The sequence below is a fragment of the Ranitomeya imitator genome, chromosome 2, assembly GCF_032444005.1.
Source record: "Ranitomeya imitator isolate aRanImi1 chromosome 2, aRanImi1.pri, whole genome shotgun sequence".
In the NCBI taxonomy this organism is placed as follows: domain Eukaryota; kingdom Metazoa; phylum Chordata; class Amphibia; order Anura; family Dendrobatidae; genus Ranitomeya; species Ranitomeya imitator.
The window spans coordinates 638,087,557-638,110,092 of record NC_091283.1 but is presented as its reverse complement, the minus strand read 5'-3'; the positions used below and the strand labels follow the sequence as shown (position 1 = coordinate 638,110,092).

The window sequence follows — 22,536 nt, the reverse complement described above, 5'->3', positions numbered from 1 at the left end:
CATCTGTGAAGGGTCTTCAAAAATTTTTGGGCTTTGCTAATTTCTATCGCCGTTTCATTGCCAACTTTTCCAGTGTGGTTAAGCCCCTTACTGATTTGACAAAGAAAGGCGCTGATGTGACGAATTGGTCCTCTGAGGCTGTTGAGGCCTTTCAGGAGCTTAAACGTAGATTTACTTCTGCCCCTGTGTTGCGTCAACCGAATGTTTCTCTTCCTTTTCAGGTTGAGGTCGACGCTTCTGAGATTGGGACAGGGGCCGTTTTGTCTCAGAGGGAGTCTGATGGTTCTTTGATGAAACCGTGTGCTTTTTTTTCCAGAAAGTTTTCGCCGGCGGAACGCAATTATGATGTCGGCAATCGGGAGTTGTTGGCTATGAAGTGGGCGTTTGAGGAGTGGCGACATTGGCTTAAGGGAGCTAAACACCGTGTTGTGGTCCTGACTGATCATAAGAATCTGATTTACCTCGAGTCGGCCAAGCGGCTGAATCCTAGACAGGCTCGATGGTCCCTGTTTTTCTCCCGTTTTGATTTTGTTGTCTCGTATCTTCCGGGATCTAAGAATGTTAAGGCTGATGCCCTCTCTAGGAGTTTTTCGCCTGATTTCTCCTGGAGTCCTTGAGCCGGTTGGCATTCTTAAGGAGGGGGTGATTCTTTCTGCTATCTCCCCTGATTTGCGGCGGGTGCTTCAGGAATTTCAGGCTGATAGGCCTGACCGCTGTCCAGTGGGGAAGCTGTTTGTTCCTGATAGATGGACAAGTAAGGTAATTTCTGAGGTTCATTGTTCAGTGTTGGCTGGTCATCCTGGGATTTTTGGTACCAGAGATTTGGTTGCTAGGTCCTTTTGGTGGCCTTCCTTGTCGCGCGATGTGCGTTCTTTTGTGCAGTCCTGTGGGATTTGCGCCCGGGCCAAGCCTTGCTGTTCCCGCGCTAGTGGGTTGCTTTTGCCTTTGCCGGTCCCTGAGAGGCCCTGGACGCATATTTCCATGGATTTTATTTCGGATCTTCTTGTTTCCCAGAAGATGTCTGTTATCTGGGTTGTTTGTGACCGGTTCTCTAAAATGGTCCATCTGGTACCTTTGCCTAAGTTGCCTTCCTCCTCAGATCTGGTTCCATTATTTTTTTCAGCATGTGGTTCGTTTGCATGGCATTCCGGAGAATATTGTGTCTGACAGAGGTTCTCAGTTTGTCTCTAGATTTTGGCGGGCCTTTTGTGCTAGGATGGGCATTGATTTGTCTTTTTCTTCGGCGTTTCATCCTCAGACTAATGGCCAAACTGAGCGAACTAATCAGACCTTGGAGACCTATTTGAGATGCTTTGTGTCTGCTGATCAGGATGATTGGGTGTCTTTCTTGCCGTTGGCCGCGTTTGCCCTTAATAATCGGGCTAGTTCGGCTACTTTGGTTTCACCTTTCTTTTGTAATTTTGGTTTTCATCCTCGTTTTTCTTCTGGGCAGGTTGAGCCTTCTGATTGTCCTGGTATTAATTCTGTGGTGGACAGGCTGCAGCAGATTTGGACTCATGTGGTGGACAATTTGACGTTGTCTCAGGAAAGGGCTCAACGTTTTGCTAACCGCCGTCGATGTGTTGGTCCCCGGCTTCGTGTGGGGGATTTGGTTTGGTTGTCTTCTCGTCATGTTCCTATGAAGGTTTCTTCTCCTAAGTTTAAGCCTCGGTTTATTGGTCCTTATAAAATTTCTGAAATTATTAATCCGGTCTCTTTTTTCGTTTGGCTCTTCCTGCCTCTTTTGCCATTCATAATGTTTTCCATAGATCTTTGTTGCGGAGATATGTGGTGCCCGTTGTTCCCTCGGTTGACCCTCCTGCCCCGGTGTTGGTTGAGGGAGAGTTGGAATATGAGGTTGAGAAGATTTTGGATTCTCGTTTTTCGAGGCGGAGGCTTCAGTATCTTGTCAAGTGGAAGGGTTATGGCCAGGAGGATAATTCTTGGGTTGTTGCCTCCGATGTCCATGCCACCGATTTGGTTCGTGCTTTTCACTTGGCTCGTCCTGATCGGCCTGGGGGCTCTGGTGAGGGTTCGGTGACCCCTCCTCAAGGGGGGGGGGGTACTGTTGTGAATTCCGCTCTTGGGCTCCCTCCGGTGGTTGTAAGTGGCACTTTTGTGAGTTCTGCTCTTGGGCTCCCTCTTGTGGTTTCTAGTGGTATGGCTGCTCCTTGGAGTTAGCTGTCATCAGCTGCCTCCACTTATCGTCTCTTCTGTTCGGCTATTTAGGTCTGGCTCTTTCTTCAGCCAGTGCCACTTGTAAATGGTTACTGGTTGGATTCACATCTCTTTGGAGTTCCCTGTTATCCTGACCAGTTCAGCTAAGCTAAGTTTTTGCTCGCTCTTTTCTGTCCATAGATTGTGGACTTATCCTTTCTGTGCTTTCTATGTTTGTCCAGCTTATCACTGTGAATTATTCTGTCTTGCTGGAAGCTCTGGGAGGCAGATTTGCCCTCCACACCTTTAGTCAGGTGTGGAGATTTTTTGTAAACTCTGCGTGGATTTTTGTAGTGTTTTATACTGACCGCACAGTATTCCATCCTGTCCTATCTATTTAGTTAGACTGGCCTCCTGTGCTCATCCTGGTTTCATTCTGTGTATGTCTTTTCCCCCTCCACTCAGTCATTATTTGTGGGGGGCTAATCTATCCTTTGGGGATTTTCTCTGAGGCAAGATAGTTTTCCTGCTTCTTTCTTTAGGGGTAGTTAGCTCTTAGGCTGTGACGAGATGCCTAGGGAGAGTTAGGAGCATTCCACGGCTACTTCTAGTGTTGTGTTGAGCTTAGGGACTGCGGTCAGTACAGTTACCACGTCCTTCAGAGCTCGTTCCATGTTGCTCCTAGACCACCGTATCATAACAGTGCCACTGTCAGGTAGTGTGGCTACCAAGCTATGTGCTACTGTCAAGTAATGTAACTACCAAGCTATGTGCCACTGTTAGGTAGTGTAACTACCTAGCTATGTGCTACTGTCAAGTAATGTAACTACCAAGCTATGTGCCACTGTCAGGTAGTGTGACTACCAAGCTATGCGCTACTGTCAAGTAATGTAACTACCAAGCTATGTGCCACTGTCAGGTAGTGTGGCTACCAAGCTATGCGCTACTGTCAAGTAATGTAACTACCAAGCTATGTGCCACCAGTGGCGTAGGAAGGGGGGTGCGGGGGGGGCGGTGCGCCCCGGGCGGCACAATGCGGGGGGCGGCCGGCGCTGCAGGAGGAGAAAAAAAAGACGCCCCTTTAAATCTTCGGGCGGCGCCGTCCGCCGCCACGACCAGGCTCCCCCCACCCCCGGGCCTCCACCCCCGCCCCCGCCCCCCGCTCTAATACTCACCTCTCCTGGTTCCTGCGGCAGCTGCAGCATCCTCTGACTCTGCAACGTCTCAGAGCAGAGGGCGCGATGACGTCACTACTGTGCGCGCCGCTCAGCCTCTCTGTCCTGAGCGTCGCAGAGCCGGAGAGACGCTGACTGGCTGCACCGGACCTGCGCTAGGAACGGGAGAGGTGAGGATTTTACTTTTTTTTTTTTTCTTTATGTCTGACTCTGTCTGGGGGCAATGCTGGAGACCATGGGGCAGATTGCTGGACACACTGGGGCAATACTGGAGACCATGGGACAGAATGCTGGACACACTGGGGCAATACTGGAGACCATGGGGCAGATTGCTGGACACACTGGGGCAATACTGGAGACCATGGGGCAGATTGCTGGACACACTGGGGCAATACTGGAGACCATGGGGCAGAATGCTGGACACACTGGGGCAATACTGGAGACCATGGGGCAGATTGCTGGACACACTGGGGCAATACTGGAGACCATGGGGCAGAATGCTGGACACACTGGGGCAATACAGGAGACCATGGGGCAGATTGCTGGACACACTGGGGCAATACTGGAGACCATGGGGCAGAATGCTGGACACACTGGGGCAATACTGGAGACCATGGGGCAGATTGCTGGACACACTGGGGCAATACTGGAGACCATGGGGCAGAATGCTGGACACACTGGGGCAATACTGGAGACCATGGGGCAGAATGCTCGACACACTGGGGCAATACAGGAGACTATGGGGCAGATTGCTGGACACACTGGGGCAATACTGGAGACCATGGGGCAGAATGCTGGACACACTGGGGCAATACTGGAGACCATGGGGCAGAATGCTGGACACACTGGGGCAATACTGGAGACCATGGGGCAGAATGCTGGACACACTGGGGCAATACAGGAGACCATGGGGCAGAATGCTGGACACACTGGGGCAATACAGGAGACCATGGGGCAGATTGCTGGACACACTGGGGCAATACTGGAGACCCTGGGGCAGATTTCTGGACACACTGGGGCAATGCTGGAGACCCTGGGGCAGACTTCTGGACACACTGGGGCAATGCTGGACACTGGGGCAGATTGCTGTACACACTGGGGGTAATATGCTGGACACACTGGGGCAATGCTGGACACTGGGGCAGATTGCTGGACACACTGGGGGCAGTGCTGGACATACTGGGGCAGATTGCTGGACACACTGGGGCAGATTGCTGGACAACATGGGGGTAATATGCTGGACACACTGGGGCAGACTGCTGGACACACTGGGGCAATGCTGGACACTGGGGCAGATTGCTGGACACACTGGGGGCAGTGCTGGACATACTGGGGCAGATTGCTGGACACACTGGGGCAGATTGCTGGACACACTGGGAGCAGGACTTGAGGCATGGGCAGAATGTAGATACGGGGCATGATTGGAGACACGGGGCAGGATTGGATCATGGGGCAGGACGGATACGATGGAGGCTGGTGGGGCAGGATGGGGAGATCATATGGTGTAGAATGGATACTCATGAGGGCAGGATGCGAGAACATATGGCTGGAGCCAGGAATGAGATAAACGGGGCCAGGGTGGGGAATAGTGTTACCATAGGGGCTAATTAAGGGATATTATTACTGCAGTGATGTATTTATTTTATTTTTTGAGTATACTGTTTTAAATGGGGGGGCGGTCCTGTAACTGTGCAGAGTGACACTATATCACCTTTTTTTCTTCATGTGATGTAATGTAGAAGTTGTGAAAAATTAAGTAATGTGTTCTGCAAGCGGAGCTCGAGATAACTGTGTTATTTCCTGCAGAAACGAGTCCTGGCTGGAAGGAATGATGGCGGTCTGTGCTGGATGAAAGATGAAGGACTTCACCTAGAGACGTCACTGGTGAGTCAGTGTTACCTATACACTGACACTATACACTGTATACTATATAGAGGTCCTGTGTACAATGTCACCAGTGATCACTGTATTATCTATACATTATATACAGAGTTCCTGTGTATAATACCACCAGTGATCTCTGTATTACCTCTACACAGACACTGCATACTAAGTACAGATCTCCTGTGAATACTGGCACTTATGGTGATAGTATTGTGTTGTTTTTTTTTATTACTGATCAGTATTGTAGTATTCAGTCACTATGTGGTGGTAATATGTGGTCTGGAAATGGTGTTGTGGTATTTGTCCCTTGTATGTAGTATTATTCGGTCACTATGTGGCCTGGTCATGGTGTGGTGGTATTAAGTCACAGGTTTGGCATGTGGGGGTGACACCATTAGGCCCAGTTTAAGTTCTACAAAACAGGAAAACCATTTTTGGTAACCTTTGTGTGTATTGAGCCGGGGGAGGGGGGGGGGGGCGCCAAACTCGGGAACAGCCCCGGGCGGCAAAAGCTCTAGCTACGCCTCTGTGTGCCACTGTCAGGTAGTGTGACTACCAAGCTATGCGCTACTGTCAAATAATGTAACTACCAAGCTATGTGCCACTGTTAGGTAGTGTAACTACCAAGCTATGTGCTATGATCAAGTACTGTAACTGCCAAGCTCTGTGCTACTGTCAAGTTATGTTACTATCAAGCTCTGTGCCACCAATATTTGTGCCACAGTATTGTACAACTGTGAAGTTCAACACTTCATAAAGAGACAGATCAGCATACATAGTTAAAAATCAAATCACTGTATTTCAATCTCATGCAATCCAAAAAATATTATAGGACATGTTTAAATTATTCAGTGGGAGACACCCCTCACCTCCTTAGTCATAGCAAATGTAACATGCCCAATCAGCTCTTTTGCCAAACATGTAATATTTATTAGATGGACAACCAATAATGGTGGGTTCCGTCCACCATAGTGTAATGTGAATGGCCATCGGAAATCCCATTAAGATGCTAGTAGTGGGATTTATAATAAACTCTGAATACAAGTGTAATTTAGCACAGTGCGGTAGCCGTGGGCAATGTCCTTGCAACTCTCACGCTGGGACACTATCTTCGTCTAATGTTCTCAGTCCTGGCCCGTTACTTCTCTGAGTTATATCCTTGACATCATACTGCTAGTTGTCCTGTCCCAGGACCTGAATCCAGTGCATCACTCTGTCATTTGGTCACTTCTCTCTCTCTACTCAGGATCACTCTCTCCATTGCCTTGGTCTCTACTCACGTCAGGGATACCCACGTCACGAGGATCTGCTCACTAGTCAGACCACAGGTAAACTTTTGCTGCATCCGTCTCCCTGTCTGTTTTCCTGAGAGAAAACGGTCTCTGTCCCTTCACCTTAGCCCTCCCTCTCTGGGCTAGTCCCAACTATTAATTCTAAGTCTCCCTTCTGTTGGGTAGAACACAACACCAACACAATTAGCACATATCACCATTGACATTATACAATACAGCAATATGTTTGCTCTTCAAAGAGGAATGTCACCTGTATGTCCATTTCCTTATACAAGAAGTTCCCTCATATATTGTACCGAGGAAAGCATTCTCCATGGAGTAAGAAGAGATTTCTCCCAGTTGATGTCAGAGATTGACAATTGTAAGAACTGCATAGGCTGTCTTTACATTTTCACATGATTAGACATTAGATTCCCAAAGTATCTTTGCTTATTATGGTACAGGGCATTGTGGGTCTCTCAGTTTTCTTTCCTATCCCCCATCTATTATACTGTAAATGGAAGAGTCACCAGTCAATAGAGCCTCATCTTAAAACTTCCAATATGGAAGCAGTAATCAATAGAAAGTAGAGTATAAATAGATTATTGTACGGACAGAGCACAATGAGTGTCATGGGAATATAAGAGTCATTGATGCATTTTATCTCTAAATACTTCAAGTGTTCTGCTATAGCCACAAGGAATCAAGACCCTCCTTGTGATAACAGAGAGTAATCAAAGATGAAGTACCGATAAGCCTTTGCAAAGTTCTTTTCCTACCACCTAGATTGCAAATACAAATATGTAATTTAGAAACCAGTAGATAATCCATGTTTACTCAAATGAAGATAAAGTCTCAAAGGCTGACTAATGTAGTCCTAGAATTGAGATTAAAATAATATATACTTTTCATAAATCTAGACCCAAGCACTTGTTCAGCTCTGAATATCAGATGTCAACTGTCTCTGAGGTGACCATCCAAAATTTACATCTTCTAGACGGATGGGTCCTCTCAAAGAAAATGACATGCATAAAAGAAAAATGGAACAGACTATCTGGTTTTGATAAGGTTATGGTCTTCTCAGTGGCCTTTAGGAGATTCTTCATGGTATATGGATGTAAGCAGCCCATATATTTTAGAATGAAAGTTAATTTGAATAGGGCCCTGTGAAGAACCTGGTGCCTTCCCTGACTAAATGGGTCAAGGAAAACATTTGGTGGCCAGAAGTGTTTGGCAAACATACAGTATACCATAAATGTATGTCTTTATACATGACAAATGATTAGTGGTTAGAAAACATTGTACAAGAATTTTACATTGCCATTTTTTCAGAATTTTGGGGCATTTTTCACTGCATTTTTTGCAACTTTTTTGATGCGGATTACTTGTGTAATTTGTGTACAGTACTTGCTTAATAAAGTTATTTTTATTCACCAAAAACTCCGCAAAAATTGATGCAAAAGCACAACTAAGTGTTTTTTCATCATTTTGCATTTTCTCATTACTTTCTATAGAAGTAACACTGAAAGAATAGACATGCTGTAGATTTAAAAAAACGCTGAAGTTTTCCAATTGAGTCAGGAAAAAAACAAGCGTGTACATGAGATTTCTGAAATCTCATAGCTGTTGTTGGCACTGTAAAAAGCAGCTTTTAATTGCATAAAATGCAGCAGAATAGCCTAATACCCCCACAGCATGATGCCCCAAATTATGATATCCCCATAGTCCCCCCTTAACACACTTACAGTATCATGGCCCTCACACAGTATGATGGCCTGTCCGTGTGATAGCTCCCACAGATTCAACTCAATATGAGGGCCCCACAGCCCTGTACTAGGTAAGGAAGCACCGACAGCACCCCACTCAGTATGGGAGCCCCCACAGTTCCACACTCAGTAAGCTGGCCCCCACAGCCCCCGACTTGGTATGATAGCCTCCACAGCAGCCCAACCAAGTATGATGCCTCACTGTATGAGGGCCCACACAGAACCCTACTCAATATGAAGGTTCCCACAGCCCCCTTACTAAGTATGAGGGCACCCACAAAACCCTACTCACCATGAAGTTCCCCACAGCCCCCTAATCAGTGTGAGGGCCCTCATAGGCTCCTGTCATGATCCCAATGGCAGGGGATCACTAAAGGACAAGCACAGATACAAACAAGCTCTAGGGCGATGGAACCTGAGCTGACCGCGACCCTGAACCTAACACACAAATAAAAGTAGCCGGGGAACGTGCCTACGATGATCCTAGACGTCTCGCTCCAGCCGAAGATCTAACTTCCCCTATTAGAAGAAACACAGACCTCTCTTGCCTCCAGAGAAATACCCCACAGAAATAGCAGCCCCCCACATATAATGACGGTGAAATGAGAGGAAAGCACATACGCAGTATGAAAACAGTTTCAGCAAAATGAGGCCCGCTAAAGCTAGATAGCAGAGGATACAAAAGTGAACTGCGCGGTCAGCGAAAAACCCTTCAAAAAACCATCCTGAAATTACTTAAACTCATGTGCCAACTCATGGTACATGAGGAGCAATTTCAGCCCACTAGAGCAACCAGCAGCAATAATCACATATCTGCAGGCTGGACTAAACACCAAATAAAGCAAAACACCAAAACAGGAAAATCCAAACTTAGCTTGACCAGAAGATTCTAGGAGCAGGGAGCAGAGGTAACAAGACACACTGGATACATTGATAACCGGCGAGGAAATGCCAGCAAAGCCAGGTTAAATAGGAAACTCCCATATCCTGATGGAACAGGTGGAACCCAGAGACCCAGGAAAGACAAGTCACCCAGTACCATCAGTAACCACCAGAGGGAGCCCAAAAACAGAACTCACAACAGTACCCCCCCCCTTGAGGAGGGGTCACCGAACCCTCACGAGAACCACCAGGGCGACCAGGATGAGCCCTATGAAAAGCGCGAACCAAATCATCAGCATGAACATCCGAGGCAACCACCCAAGAATTATCCTCCTGACCATAACCCTTCCACTTGACCAAATACTGGAGTTTCCGTCTGGAAACACGAGAATCCAAGATCTTCTCCACAACATACTCCAATTCTCCCTCCACCAGCACTGGAGCAGGAGGCTCAAGCGAAGGAACAACAGGTACCTCATACTTCCGCAACAACGACCGATGGAATACATTATGAATAGCAAACGATGCCGGGAGATCCAAACGAAACGACACAGGGTTAAGAATTTCCAAGATCCTATAGGGACCGATGAACCGAGGCTTGAACTTAGGAGAAGAGACCTTCATAGGAACAAAACAAGAAGACAACCACACCAAGTCCCCAACAAGAAGTCGAGGACCCACGCGGCGACGGCGATTAGCAAACTGCTGAGCCTTCTCCTGGGACAACTTCAAATTGTCCACCACATGACTCCAAATCCGATGCAACCTATCCACCACCATGTCCACTCCAGGACAATCAGAAGGTTCCACCTGACCAGAGGAAAAACGAGGATGAAACCCCGAATTACAAAAGAAAGGAGAAACCAAGGTAGCAGAACTAGCCCGATTATTAAGGGCAAACTCGGCCAGCGGCAAAAAGGTAACCCAGTCATCCTGATCAGCAGAAACAAAACACCTTAAATAAGTTTCCAAGGTCTGATTAGTTCGTTCAGTCTGGCCATTCGTCTGAGGATGGAATGCAGACGAAAAGGACAAATCAATGCCCATCTTAGCACAGAACGTCCGCCAAAATCTAGACACAAACTGGGATCCCCTGTCAGAAACGATGTTCTCAGGAATCCCATGCAAACGAACCACATTCTGAAAAAACAGAGGGACCAACTCAGAGGAGGAAGGTAACTTAGGCAAGGGTACCAGATGAACCATTTTAGAAAAGCGATCACACACAACCCAGATGACGGACATTTTTTGAGAGACAGGGAGATCCGAAATAAAGTCCATGGAAATGTGCGTCCAAGGCCTCTTCGGGATAGGCAAAGGTGACAACAATCCACTGGCCCGAGAACAGCAAGGCTTAGCCCGAGCACAAACCTCACAAGACTGCACAAAAGAACGCACATCCCTCGACAAGGAAGGCCACCAAAAAGACCTGGCCACCAAGTCTCTTGTACCAAATATTCCAGGATGACCTGCCAACGCAGAAGAATGGACCTCGGAGATGACTCTACTGGTCCAATTATCCGGAACAAACAGTCTCTCAGGTGGACAACGATCAGGTTTACCCGCCTGAAACTCCTGCAAAGCACGTCGCAAGTCTGGGGAGACAGCAGACAAAATCACCCCATCCCTAAGGATACCAGAGGGCTCAGAATTTCCAAGGGAGTCAGGCACAAAACTCCTAGAAAGAGCATCCGCCTTCACATTCTTTGAACCTGGCAGGTATGAAACCACAAAATTGAAACGAGAGAAAAACAGTGACCAACGCGCCTGTCTAGGATTCAGACGCCTGGCAGACTCAAGGTAAATCAAATTTTTGTGATCAGTCAAGACCACCACACGATGTCTAGCACCCTCTAGCCAATGACGCCACTCCTCAAATGCCCACTTCATGGCCAAAAGTTCCCGATTACCAACATCATAATTCCGCTCAGCCGGCGAAAACTTTCTAGAAAAAAACGCGCATGGCTTCATCACTGAGCCATCGGAGCTTCTCTGTGACAAAACCGCCCCCGCTCCAATCTCGGAAGCATCAACCTCAACCTGAAAAGGGAGCGAAACATCTGGCTGACGCAACACAGGAGCAGAAGAAAACCGGCGCTTAAGTTCCTGAAAGACCTCCACAGCCGCAGGAGACCAATTAGCAACATCAGCACCCTTCTTAGTCAAATCCGTCAAAGGCTTAACAACACTAGAAAAATTAGTTATAAAACGACGATAGAAATTAGCAAAGCCCAAGAACTTCTGTAGACTCTTAAGAGATGTAGGCTGCGTCCAGTCACAAATAGCCTGAACCTTGACGGGATCCATCTCAATAGTAGAAGGGGAAAAAATATACCCCAAGAAAGAAATCTTCTGGACTCCAAAGAGACACTTTGAGCCTTTTACAAACAAGGAATTGGCCCGCAGGACCTGAAACACCTTCCTGACCTGCTGAACATGAGAGTCCCAGTCATCAGAAAAAAACAAAATATCATCCAAATACACAATCATAAATTTATCCAGATATTCACGGAAAATATCGTGCATAAAGGACTGGAAGACTGAAGGAGCATTAGAAAGTCCGAAAGGCATTACCAAATACTCAAAATGGCCCTCGGGCGTATTAAATGCGGTTTTCCACTCATCACCTTGCTTTATTCGTATAAGATTATACGCACCCCGAAGATCAATCTTAGTGAACCATTTAGCCCCCTTAATGCGAGCAAACAAATCAGTCAACAATGGCAAAGGATACTGATATTTTACGGTAATCTTATTCAAAAGACGATAATCTATACAAGGCCTCAAGGAACCATCTTTTTTGGCCACGAAAAAAAAACCTGCTCCCAAAGGGGACAAAGATGGACGGATATGTCCCTTTTCCAAGGACTCCTTAACATAATCCCGCATAGCAGTATGCTCTGGCACTGACAGATTGAACAAACGACCTTTAGGAAATTTACTGCCTGGAATTAAATTTATAGCACAATCGCAATCCCTGTGAGGAGGAAGCGAACTGAGCTTAGGCTCCTCAAAAACATCCCGATAGTCAGACAAAAACACAGGAATCTCAGAAGGAGTAGATGAAGCGATAGAAATCGGAGGTGCATCATCATGAACCCCCTGACAACCCCAGCTTAACACAGACATCGATTTCCAGTCAAGGACTGGATTATGAGTTTGTAACCATGGCAGACCAAGCACTAGGACATCATGCAAATTATACAGTACCAGGAAGCGAATCACCTCCTGATGAACAGGAGTCATACGCATGGTCACTTGTGTCCAGTACTGAGGTTTATTCATAGCCAAAGGTGTAGAGTCAATTCCCTTCAAAGGAATAGGGACTTCTAGAGGCTCCAGACTAAACCCACAGCGATTGGCAAATGACCAATCCATAAGACTCAGGGCAGCGCCTGAATCCACATAGGCATCGACGGAAATGGATGATAATGAACAAATCAGTCACAGACAGAATGAACTTAGACTGTAAAGTACTAATGGCAATAGACTTATCAACCTTTTTTGTGCGTTTAGAGCATGCTGATATAACATGAGCTGAATCACCACAATAAAAGCACAACCTTTTTTTCCGCCTATAATTTTGCCGTTCACTTCTGGACTGAATTTTATCACATTGCATTATCTCAGGTGACGGTTCAGACGACACCGCCAAATGGTGCACAGGTTTGCGCTCCCGTAAATGCCGATCAATCTGAATAGCCATAGTCATAGACTCATTCAGACCAGTAGGCGCAGGGAACCCAACCATAACATCTTTAATGGCCTCAGAAAGGCCATCTCTGAACCTTGCAGCCAGGGCGCACTCATTCCACTGAGTAAGCACCGACCACTTCCGAAATTTTTGACAATAAATTTCTGCTTCATCTTGCCCCTGAGAGAGGGCCAACAAAGCTTTTTCAGCCTGAATCTCTTGGTTAGGTTCCTCATAGAGCAAACCCAATGCCAGAAAAAACGCATCCGCATTAAGCAACGCAGGGTCCCCTGGTGCCAATGCAAATGCCCAATCCTGAGGGTCACCCCGCAGGAAAGATATAATAATCTTGACTTGCTGAGCAGGGTCTCCAGAGGAGCGAGATTTCAAAGAAAGAAACAACTTGCAATTGTTCCTAAAATTCAGAAAACGAGATCTATCTCCAGAAAAAAACTCTGGGACAGGAATTCTAGGTTCAGACATAGGAGCATGTACAACAAAATCCTGTATATTTTGAACCTTAGCGGCAAGATTATTCAGGCTGGAAGCCAAACTCTGGACGTCCATGATAAACAGCTGGGATCAGAGCCATTCAAAGATTAAGAGGAGGAGGAAGTAGCCAGGCTGCAATAAGGCTAGGCAGCAAACTCTGAGGGGAAAAAAAAAAAAAAAAAAAACTTCCTCAAACTACTTATCCTCCTACTTCAGCCAATACAATTAACACTTTGTGGGCCGGTTATACTGTCATGATCCCAATGGCAGGGGATCACTAAAGGACAAGCACAGATACAAACAAGCTCTAGGGCGATGGAACCTGAGCTGACCGCGACCCTGAACCTAACACACAAATAAAAGTAGCCGGGGAACGTGCCTACGATGATCCTAGACGTCTCGCTCCAGCCGAAGATCTAACTTCCCCTATTAGAAGAAACACAGACCTCTCTTGCCTCCAGAGAAATACCCCACAGAAATAGCAGCCCCCCACATATAATGACGGTGAAATGAGAGGAAAGCACATACGCAGTATGAAAACAGTTTCAGCAAAATGAGGCCCGCTAAAGCTAGATAGCAGAGGATACAAAAGTGAACTGCGCGGTCAGCGAAAAACCCTTCAAAAAACCATCCTGAAATTACTTAAACTCATGTGCCAACTCATGGTACATGAGGAGCAATTTCAGCCCACTAGAGCAACCAGCAGCAATAATCACATATCTGCAGGCTGGACTAAACACCAAATAAAGCAAAACACCAAAACAGGAAAATCCAAACTTAGCTTGACCAGAAGATTCTAGGAGCAGGGAGCAGAGGTAACAAGACACACTGGATACATTGATAACCGGCGAGGAAATGCCAGCAAAGCCAGGTTAAATAGGAAACTCCCATATCCTGATGGAACAGGTGGAACCCAGAGACCCAGGAAAGACAAGTCACCCAGTACCATCAGTAACCACCAGAGGGAGCCCAAAAACAGAACTCACAACAGGCTCCCACTTAGTCTAGGAGCCCCAAAGATCCCCACTCAGTATGGGAGTCCTCAAAGTCCCCCATTCAGTATAATGGCTCCTACCAGTCAGCCCCCCATTCAGTATAATGGCTCCACTAGCCCTTCATTCGGCATAATAGCCTATTCAGTAAGAGGGCCGCAAACAGCCACACACATAGTACAGTATATGGGCCCCCACAATCACTGACATTTAAAAAAAAATACTCACTTTGTCCCATTTCTCCAGAACAATGTGCAGTGTGAGTACTGAGGCTCCACACCACAGGCGCGATATTGTGACGTCATCACATCTGCAGTGCACGGAGTCTAAGACTCAATGTCACAGGCTGAATGGTGAATCCTCCCTGATGCACCATTCTATTCAATGGTATCTGAGTCACGGGGATGGGGATACTGCTGAAATTGTGATGATGAGGGCAGGAGAGTGAGCACGGTGCCAAGCCACACTGTGCCCCCCCAATTCTCAAGTCCCAAAGCGACCGCGTGAGCTGCCACTATGGACAGTAAGCCCCTGTCCTCTGGTGTTTTGATGCCAGTTTCTCCCAGCTAAAATTGGCAGAGTTGGTGGGGACGGGATGCGTCAGAGTCGTGACACCTCAGCTCGTCTAGTTAATCACAAGTTGGGGTATCCCAAGAGATATCTCACTCCAGTCCTTGAATGGGTGAAATATGCTGAAAAAACGCTGAAAGAATTTATATGCTACAGATGTGAAACTGCTTCAAATCTGCAAAGAAAAAATAAATAAGCAACATGTGGGATTCAAGCTTCAGGAGGCTAATTTGCATATTCCAGGTGCCTTCTGGGAGAAGCGAAGTCTCCCTAAGCTAGAAGATCGTTGGGTACAGCCGGGACCAGCTGCTTCGAAAGCATCACCAAACCAGGGATTCAAGCTTCAGGAGGCTAATTTGCATATTCCAGGTGCCTTCTGGGAGAAGCGAAGTCTCCCTAAGCTAGAAGATCGTTGGGTACAGCCGGGACCAGCTGCTTCGAAAGCATCACCAAACCAGGGATTCAAGCTTCAGGAGGCTAATTTGCATATTCCAGGTGCCTTCTGGGAGAAGCGAAGTCTCCCTAAGCTAGAAGATCGTTGGGTACAGCCGGGACCAGCTGCTTCGAAAGCATCACCAAACCAGGGATTCAAGCTTCAGGAGGCTAATTTGCATATTCCAGGTGCCTTCTGGGAGAAGCGAAGTCTCCCTAAGCTAGAAGATCGTTGGGTACAGCCGGGACCAGCTGCTTCGAAAGCATCACCAAACCAGGGATTCAAGCTTCAGGAGGCTAATTTGCATATTCCAGGTGCCTTCTGGGAGAAGCGAAGTCTCCCTAAGCTAGAAGATCGTTGGGTACAGCCGGGACCAGCTGCTTCGAAAGCATCACCAAACCAGGGATTCAAGCTTCAGGAGGCTAATTTGCATATTCCAGGTGCCTTCTGGGAGAAGCGAAGTCTCCCTAAGCTAGAAGATCGTTGGGTACAGCCGGGACCAGCTGCTTCGAAAGCATCACCAAACCAGGGATTCAAGCTTCAGGAGGCTAATTTGCATATTCCAGGTGCCTTCTGGGAGAAGCGAAGTCTCCCTAAGCTAGAAGATCGTTGGGTACAGCCGGGACCAGCTGCTTCGAAAGCATCACCAAACCAGGGATTCAAGCTTCAGGAGGCTAATTTGCATATTCCAGGTGCCTTCTGGGAGAAGCGAAGTCTCCCTAAGCTAGAAGATCGTTGGGTACAGCCGGGACCAGCTGCTTCGAAAGCATCACCAAACCAGGGATTCAAGCTTCAGGAGGCTAATTTGCATATTCCAGGTGCCTTCTGGGAGAAGCGAAGTCTCCCTAAGCTAGAAGATCGTTGGGTACAGCCGGGACCAGCTGCTTCGAAAGCATCACCAAACCAGGGATTCAAGCTTCAGGAGGCTAATTTGCATATTCCAGGTGCCTTCTGGGAGAAGCGAAGTCTCCCTAAGCTAGAAGATCGTTGGGTACAGCCGGGACCAGCTGCTTCGAAAGCATCACCAAACCAGGGATTCAAGCTTCAGGAGGCTAATTTGCATATTCCAGGTGCCTTCTGGGAGAAGCGAAGTCTCCCTAAGCTAGAAGATCGTTGGGTACAGCCGGGACCAGCTGCTTCGAAAGCATCACCAAACCAGGGATTCAAGCTTCAGGAGGCTAATTTGCATATTCCAGGTGCCTTCTGGGAGAAGCGAAGTCTCCCTAAGCTAGAAGATCGTTGGGTACAGCCGGGACCAGCTGCTTCGAAAGCATCACCAAACCAGGGATTCAAGCTTCAGGAGGCTAATTTGCATATTCCAGGTGCCTTCTGGGAGAAGCGAAGTCTCCCTAAGCTAGAAGATCGTTGGGTACAGCCGGGACCAGCTGCTTCGAAAGCATCACCAAACCAGGGATTCAAGCTTCAGGAGGCTAATTTGCATATTCCAGGTGCCTTCTGGGAGAAGCGAAGTCTCCCTAAGCTAGAAGATCGTTGGGTACAGCCGGGACCAGCTGCTTCGAAAGCATCACCAAACCAGGGATTCAAGCTTCAGGAGGCTAATTTGCATATTCCAGGTGCCTTCTGGGAGAAGCGAAGTCTCCCTAAGCTAGAAGATCGTTGGGTACAGCCGGGACCAGCTGCTTCGAAAGCATCACCAAACCAGGGATTCAAGCTTCAGGAGGCTAATTTGCATATTCCAGGTGCCTTCTGGGAGAAGCGAAGTCTCCCTAAGCTAGAAGATCGTTGGGTACAGCCGGGACCAGCTGCTTCGAAAGCATCACCAAACCAGGGATTCAAGCTTCAGGAGGCTAATTTGCATATTCCAGGTGCCTTCTGGGAGAAGCGAAGTCTCCCTAAGCTAGAAGATCGTTGGGTACAGCCGGGACCAGCTGCTTCGAAAGCATCACCAAACCAGGGATTCAAGCTTCAGGAGGCTAATTTGCATATTCCAGGTGCCTTCTGGGAGAAGCGAAGTCTCCCTAAGCTAGAAGATCGTTGGGTACAGCCGGGACCAGCTGCTTCGAAAGCATCACCAAACCAGGGATTCAAGCTTCAGGAGGCTAATTTGCATATTCCAGGTGCCTTCTGGGAGAAGCGAAGTCTCCCTAAGCTAGAAGATCGTTGGGTACAGCCGGGACCAGCTGCTTCGAAAGCATCACCAAACCAGGGATTCAAGCTTCAGGAGGCTAATTTGCATATTCCAGGTGCCTTCTGGGAGAAGCGAAGTCTCCCTAAGCTAGAAGATCGTTGGGTACAGCCGGGACCAGCTGCTTCGAAAGCATCACCAAACCAGGGATTCAAGCTTCAGGAGGCTAATTTGCATATTCCAGGTGCCTTCTGGGAGAAGCGAAGTCTCCCTAAGCTAGAAGATCGTTGGGTACAGCCGGGACCAGCTGCTTCGAAAGCATCACCAAACCAGGGATTCAAGCTTCAGGAGGCTAATTTGCATATTCCAGGTGCCTTCTGGGAGAAGCGAAGTCTCCCTAAGCTAGAAGATCGTTGGGTACAGCCGGGACCAGCTGCTTCGAAAGCATCACCAAACCAGGGATTCAAGCTTCAGGAGGCTAATTTGCATATTCCAGGTGCCTTCTGGGAGAAGCGAAGTCTCCCTAAGCTAGAAGATCGTTGGGTACAGCCGGGACCAGCTGCTTCGAAAGCATCACCAAACCAGGGATTCAAGCTTCAGGAGGCTAATTTGCATATTCCAGGTGCCTTCTGGGAGAAGCGAAGTCTCCCTAAGCTAGAAGATCGTTGGGTACAGCCGGGACCAGCTGCTTCGAAAGCATCACCAAACCAGGGATTCAAGCTTCAGGAGGCTAATTTGCATATTCCAGGTGCCTTCTGGGAGAAGCGAAGTCTCCCTAAGCTAGAAGATCGTTGGGTACAGCCGGGACCAGCTGCTTCGAAAGCATCACCAAACCAGGGATTCAAGCTTCAGGAGGCTAATTTGCATATTCCAGGTGCCTTCTGGGAGAAGCGAAGTCTCCCTAAGCTAGAAGATCGTTGGGTACAGCCGGGACCAGCTGCTTCGAAAGCATCACCAAACCAGGGATTCAAGCTTCAGGAGGCTAATTTGCATATTCCAGGTGCCTTCTGGGAGAAGCGAAGTCTCCCTAAGCTAGAAGATCGTTGGGTACAGCCGGGACCAGCTGCTTCGAAAGCATCACCAAACCAGGGATTCAAGCTTCAGGAGGCTAATTTGCATATTCCAGGTGCCTTCTGGGAGAAGCGAAGTCTCCCTAAGCTAGAAGATCGTTGGGTACAGCCGGGACCAGCTGCTTCGAAAGCATCACCAAACCAGGGATTCAAGCTTCAGGAGGCTAATTTGCATATTCCAGGTGCCTTCTGGGAGAAGCGAAGTCTCCCTAAGCTAGAAGATCGTTGGGTACAGCCGGGACCAGCTGCTTCGAAAGCATCACCAAACCAGGGATTCAAGCTTCAGGAGGCTAATTTGCATATTCCAGGTGCCTTCTGGGAGAAGCGAAGTCTCCCTAAGCTAGAAGATCGTTGGGTACAGCCGGGACCAGCTGCTTCGAAAGCATCACCAAACCAGGGATTCAAGCTTCAGGAGGCTAATTTGCATATTCCAGGTGCCTTCTGGGAGAAGCGAAGTCTCCCTAAGCTAGAAGATCGTTGGGTACAGCCGGGACCAGCTGCTTCGAAAGCATCACCAAACCAGGGATTCAAGCTTCAGGAGGCTAATTTGCATATTCCAGGTGCCTTCTGGGAGAAGCGAAGTCTCCCTAAGCTAGAAGATCGTTGGGTACAGCCGGGACCAGCTGCTTCGAAAGCATCACCAAACCAGGGATTCAAGCTTCAGGAGGCTAATTTGCATATTCCAGGTGCCTTCTGGGAGAAGCGAAGTCTCCCTAAGCTAGAAGATCGTTGGGTACAGCCGGGACCAGCTGCTTCGAAAGCATCACCAAACCAGGGATTCAAGCTTCAGGAGGCTAATTTGCATATTCCAGGTGCCTTCTGGGAGAAGCGAAGTCTCCCTAAGCTAGAAGATCGTTGGGTACAGCCGGGACCAGCTGCTTCGAAAGCATCACCAAACCAGGGATTCAAGCTTCAGGAGGCTAATTTGCATATTCCAGGTGCCTTCTGGGAGAAGCGAAGTCTCCCTAAGCTAGAAGATCGTTGGGTACAGCCGGGACCAGCTGCTTCGAAAGCATCACCAAACCAGGGATTCAAGCTTCAGGAGGCTAATTTGCATATTCCAGGTGCCTTCTGGGAGAAGCGAAGTCTCCCTAAGCTAGAAGATCGTTGGGTACAGCCGGGACCAGCTGCTTCGAAAGCATCACCAAACCAGGGATTCAAGCTTCAGGAGGCTAATTTGCATATTCCAGGTGCCTTCTGGGAGAAGCGAAGTCTCCCTAAGCTAGAAGATCGTTGGGTACAGCCGGGACCAGCTGCTTCGAAAGCATCACCAAACCAGGGATTCAAGCTTCAGGAGGCTAATTTGCATATTCCAGGTGCCTTCTGGGAGAAGCGAAGTCTCCCTAAGCTAGAAGATCGTTGGGTACAGCCGGGACCAGCTGCTTCGAAAGCATCACCAAACCAGGGATTCAAGCTTCAGGAGGCTAATTTGCATATTCCAGGTGCCTTCTGGGAGAAGCGAAGTCTCCCTAAGCTAGAAGATCGTTGGGTACAGCCGGGACCAGCTGCTTCGAAAGCATCACCAAACCAGGGATTCAAGCTTCAGGAGGCTAATTTGCATATTCCAGGTGCCTTCTGGGAGAAGCGAAGTCTCCCTAAGCTAGAAGATCGTTGGGTACAGCCGGGACCAGCTGCTTCGAAAGCATCACCAAACCAGGGATTCAAGCTTCAGGAGGCTAATTTGCATATTCCAGGTGCCTTCTGGGAGAAGCGAAGTCTCCCTAAGCTAGAAGATCGTTGGGTACAGCCGGGACCAGCTGCTTCGAAAGCATCACCAAACCAGGGATTCAAGCTTCAGGAGGCTAATTTGCATATTCCAGGTGCCTTCTGGGAGAAGCGAAGTCTCCCTAAGCTAGAAGATCGTTGGGTACAGCCGGGACCAGCTGCTTCGAAAGCATCACCAAACCAGGGATTCAAGCTTCAGGAGGCTAATTTGCATATTCCAGGTGCCTTCTGGGAGAAGCGAAGTCTCCCTAAGCTAGAAGATCGTTGGGTACAGCCGGGACCAGCTGCTTCGAAAGCATCACCAAACCAGGGATTCAAGCTTCAGGAGGCTAATTTGCATATTCCAGGTGCCTTCTGGGAGAAGCGAAGTCTCCCTAAGCTAGAAGATCGTTGGGTACAGCCGGGACCAGCTGCTTCGAAAGCATCACCAAACCAGGGATTCAAGCTTCAGGAGGCTAATTTGCATATTCCAGGTGCCTTCTGGGAGAAGCGAAGTCTCCCTAAGCTAGAAGATCGTTGGGTACAGCCGGGACCAGCTGCTTCGAAAGCATCACCAAACCAGGGATTCAAGCTTCAGGAGGCTAATTTGCATATTCCAGGTGCCTTCTGGGAGAAGCGAAGTCTCCCTAAGCTAGAAGATCGTTGGGTACAGCCGGGACCAGCTGCTTCGAAAGCATCACCAAACCGCGCGCCTTACGGCGCGCGAATTTTTGCCTATAGGACATTATTGCAAGAGAGCTTGGCTGAGTAGATTACACAAGAAGGAAAACACACAGCAAGTCAGCAGGATCTAGGAGCAACATGGCAGATGTGACAACCTACATGGTGAGCTGCAGCATGTGCTACATGTTCACAGATCGACCAGAAGAAGAATCCAATTTCACCTGTCAGAAGTGTAGACTAGTGGCCCTTTTAGAAGAAAAGGTGCGGGGTCTGGAAGAAAGAATAGCAACTTTGAAACTCATCAAAGAGAATGAAGACTTTCTAGACAGAACAGAAGCATCTCTACTGGTCACAGAAGGTGCAAAAAGTGTCAGAGAACCTCCAAAAGCAGATGAGTGGAAGCATGTGACCAAAAGAAGCAAGAAGACCATGGAGAAATCACCAACCACACAACTGAAGAACCGATATCAAATCTTTGTAGAGGATGAAGATGGCACACCTAAGAATGAAGCAATACCAGCAAGCAAAAAAGAAAAGGGCACACAGCAACAAGTGACAGCAAAAAGTACAGCCAAGAAGCAACGAAGAGTGGTGGTGGTGGGAGACTCACTACTGAGAGGCACCGAAGCAGCCATCTGCAGACCGGACATAACTGCAAGAGAAGTATGCTGCCTTCCAGGTGCGATGATCAAGGATGTGACCGATAGGATACCAAAGCTCTTCAGCTCCAAGGACGTCCACCCATTTCTTCTGATACATGTTGGCACCAATGACACGGCAAGGAAGGACCTACCGACAGTCTGCAAGGACTTTGAAGAGTTGGGGAAGAAAGTAAAGGAACTGGATGCACAGGTAGTTTTTTCTTCTATCCTTCCAGTAGACGGGCATGGCACCAGGAGATGGATCAGGATCCTTGATGCAAACAACTGGCTAAGACGATGGTGCAGACAACAAGGATTTGGATTCCTGGACCACGGTGTGAATTACTGGTATGATGGACTCCTCGCCAGAGACGGACTACACCTCAACAAACCTGGGAAACACACATTCGCCAGAAGACTCGCTACACTCATCAGGAGGGCGTTAAACTAGAAGAAGAGGGGACGGGAAGAAAAACATTAGACTCGAACAAAGACGACCCAGGAAAACATACTCAGAAGGGAGGTAAGAACATTTCTAAAACAATCCACAGTGAGGAGATTGGAACAAAACAAAATCCTCTAAACTGCATGCTCGCAAACGCCAGAAGCCTGACAAACAAGATGGAAGAACTAGAAGCAGAAATATCTACAGGTAACTTTGACATAGTGGGAATAACCGAGACATGGTTAGATGAAAGCTATGACTGGGCAGTTAACTTACAGGGTTACAGTCTGTTTAGAAAGGATCGTAAAAATCGGAGAGGAGGAGGGGTTTGTCTCTATGTAAAGTCTTGTCTAAAGTCCACTTTAAGGGAGGATATTAGCGAAGGGAATGAGGATGTCGAGTCCATATGGGTTGAAATTCATGGAGGGAAAAATGGTAACAAAATTCTCATTGGGGTCTGTTACAAACCCCCAAATATAACAGAAAGCATGGAAAGTCTACTTCTAAAGCAGATAGATGAAGCTGCAACCCATAATGAGGTCCTGGTTATGGGGGACTTTAACTACCCGGATATTAACTGGGAAACAGAA

The 22,536-nt window shown here is 47.9% G+C and overlaps 1 protein-coding gene across 1 annotated transcript in view; it reads right to left on the bottom strand.

The window, feature by feature from the left end:
• LOC138665334 (struthiocalcin-2-like) overlaps positions 1-22,536 on the bottom strand; it is a 56,971-nt gene that overhangs the window by 25,976 nt on the left and 8,459 nt on the right. The gene's annotated exons all lie outside the window — the stretch shown is intronic.